This window comes from Grammomys surdaster, unplaced genomic scaffold (assembly GCF_004785775.1).
Source record: "Grammomys surdaster isolate TR1022 unplaced genomic scaffold, NIH_TR_1.0 62, whole genome shotgun sequence".
NCBI classification, from domain to species: Eukaryota; Metazoa; Chordata; class Mammalia; order Rodentia; family Muridae; genus Grammomys; species Grammomys surdaster.
The window spans coordinates 15,369,817-15,373,563 of NW_021604564.1; positions in this window are offsets into that span (position 1 = coordinate 15,369,817).

Below are 3,747 nucleotides of genomic sequence, written 5' to 3' on the forward strand. Positions count from 1 at the left end.
AGAGAGAGAGAGAGAGAGAGAGAGAGAGAGAGAGAGAGAGAGAGAGAGAGAGAGGCAGAGTAGACAGAGGAAATTTCAAAACTTATCAGAAAATTCTAGTTAAAAGTCTATGGTTGAGGAAATCACAGCCTAGGGTAGAACTTAGTATTGTTATTTTGCAAAATGGTCATGATGTCAAATTGCATTCTAACTATTTATATTTTTTACCCATTGATCTTGGGTGCTCTCAATCATAGTCAGGCATTGTTTCTGCAAGCAGTCAATGCAGATATACACAAATAGCTGAAGTGCTAGAATGAAAGACAGAGTGATCAGCCATCATCCATTGTTACCACCCCTACCAAGACTTAGTGAGCATTGTGAAAGATAAGACAAAATGAACATGAGAGCCAGAGGATGGAGAAGAGTGCTATGAAGTGGCATGGATGCTGCAGTGCTGAACTCCCAGAAGCTGTGCTAACCTGCACGAGACACATAAAATCAAGCCACTTAGAACTGATATGGATGGGGGAAAGGATGCTCTCCATTGTTGAGTGAGATGTTCTCCATGAATGGGAGAGACGTTCTTCATGGATAGAGGAGAAGCTCTCCATAGGTGGGGAGAGGATCTCCGTGGATTGGGGGATGCTCTCCATGGACAGAGGAGATGCTCTCCATGGACAGGGGAGATGCTCTCCATGGATGGCAGAGATGTTCTCCATGGACAGAGGAGATGCTCTCCATGAACAGGGGAGATGCTCTCCATGGACAGGGAAGATGCTTTCCATGGATAGGGGAGATGCTCTCAATGAGTGGGGAAGACACTTTCCATGGATAGGGGAGATGCTCTCCATTATGGGAAAGATTCTCTTCATAAATAGAGAAGATGCTCTCCATAGATGGAAGAGATGCTTTCTAGGCCCCACACTATTTTGAAGAGCTATTAGCAGATGACAGCTGCTGAGAGTAGCACAGTAATACATTTTTGAGGATGATAAATTTGTCACACATTGGTGCATGTACAGGTAGCACTAATTGGACTTAGGGAGATATCAAGATGAAGGAGGTAAATGAATAAGAGGAATGGGGAGAAGGAAACGAGTAATATGAAATAATGAACTTGGGAGAGGGACTAATTAGAGATATATGGTTAAGGAGGCATGAGGATAGATGAGTAGAGTAAGTGGAGGTGAGATGTGTGTGTGTGTGTGCGTGTGTATGTGTATATGTATAATGTATATGAATATGACTTCTATCAAGTCCACTCAGGTAATCCAAATCTTGAAATGCTCAAATTAATGATATCTACAAAATCACTTTCTTCATATAAATTCACATAATCGCACATTCTAAGACTTAGGACATGGAGGTTTTTGAGGGATCATTATTAAAATCTCTGCACTCCTTAATGCTGCATGTAATTTTGAACTTACTTCTTAAGAGTCATGTTATCATATAGGGTCAATTCATATAATAACTCAATATACACCCTCCTTAGAAATGAAAGCCTATATCCTATTAACAATATAATGTCAAAATATACGAAAAGACTATGACTAATAATTTAAATGTAATTTTATTTAGTAAATGCAGCCAAATATAATATATCACACTGAGAATGTTTGGGGATTGTTCAGAAAAGATCATGGCCCTGACAGAGAACATTGGAATCAGCTTGAGATTCCAGCAGATATTTAAAGAAGACTGAGGGGAAGAGATAGGAAGAAAGGACTCTGAGGATAGAAATTCAGATGAAAGACTGACAGGGTCCCAGAGGAATATCCAGACCATGAGCTTCTTCCTCATCCTGGTGTTCCAATATGGTCTCCATTAAAACAATTTAAAGCTCTTATGCACACAGTAATTCATGTGATTGGACAGTGTAGTAAATGAATATTGAAACCAAGATCAAGAGTGTTTTTAGGATGAGCTTGCCCCTCCTGCTCACTCTCTCTGGGGTTCAGAGAAATTAAGAGACGTATTTCAACATTCCTAAATTTTGAAGACACCATGAGGATGAACCTTATAACTCTGGCTATCAGCCTAGAGCACTTTTACACTAAGACATTCTTGTTCACATCTTATCAGCACCAAGGGCCCCTGGATTTACTGGTCAGTTCCATTTAAACCAGTGGAATTGGGTCCTCTTTCAGCTGACATCCTTCTGGATGACAGGGTAATTACAAAAGTTCCATTGTGTAGCTTCTCTAAGGATGGTAGCCATATTTTGTTTTTTGAATTGACTGGTGTATGTAGTTTAAAAATGAATGGACAATGGCCTTTTGGATGAGAGATAACCAAATATTTTGATTGTGAAGCTATAATCTGGGTAAAGCAAATGCCCAAACCACTGTGAAGGCGGAGGAGTACTGTCTTTGTCTTGCTGAATTTGAAAGAATTCCATGTTTTTATTAAAAATTGAGAGGTCAACTTTGATAAGATTCTAATTGGAACAAAATCAATTAGAGAGACTTTAGCAAGTCCCATTATTTCATGAACCATTTCTGCTCTGGCTCAGCTGCAGTGCCCTCCTGACTATTGCCATATGTTCTTCACCTGAAAGATTTTCCTTGCTTAAGATGATTTCTAAAAGTCAATTCTATATTTTCCTCCTAAAATCAAAAGTCGCATGATGCACCAACCTTAAAGAACTTGTCTTTATTCAGTTATTTTATTTAGATTGATGTCTGGTGTTTGCTAAGATGGCATACAGAAACAAGACATGGGAAAGAATGCAGTGTGTTGGCTTTGCAATTAAATAATCATTCTTCATGTTTAGCATTCAGCATGATACACAGGGGCTTCTTCTGGAAGATCTGTCCAACCTTTGCCTCAGTCCATTCACTGTGACTATCACAAATTTCTTGGCCTTGTATCTATACTTCATTGTCACCAACAAGCTAAATAAGCATACATACATACATACATGCGTACACACACACACACATACACTTTCATACACAAATACATGTATGTACATACATACTGTACATACATACAGGCACACACTTATGCATACAGGCACACACTTATGCATACAGGCACACACTTATGCATACACATACACTTATGCATACATACACAGGTACACACACATATGCATACACACAAGCACATACTCAGGCAAATATACACATGCACACACACAAGCATATACACACAATCACATACACACAAACACACCCTTGCATGTACACATGCGAATGAACACACACACACACACATATAGGCACACACACATATAGGCACACATAAACCCACACCACACAGAGGCATTTAGGATTATAGACGGAAGTATCCTTCACCATATCAGTTTTTAACAATTCAGATGTTGCCTTAAACACTGGTTTCCACAGATTGAGCCTGACCTCTGTGTTTTATGGCAACATCTTCTGCTCAGGTCTCTATCAGAAGCTCAGAACCACCAAATGATGGATCAGCTGTCACCTACAGTTCCTTGGAATGTCTTTGTATTAAACTAATGGTGCAGCAGAGCAGCCAGCCTGACAGGAAGGTTATTGATTTGCAATCTAGTAAAAGAACTGACAACTTCATTGTTTTAATTGTTCATTTTTCATAGGTTGATGCATGATCTCACCCAGACCTTTTAACTTCACTCAGAGAATAAATATATGGGAGTCAGGACATCCGAACAACTGGGTCCCTCTTAAAGTTCAAGAATCCAGAGCAGCCTTGGTGCTGCTGCCTGGGATCACCAGCAGTCCTTGAGCATGTAGGGACATGTCGGGGGTGGTTCTTATCTCTGTT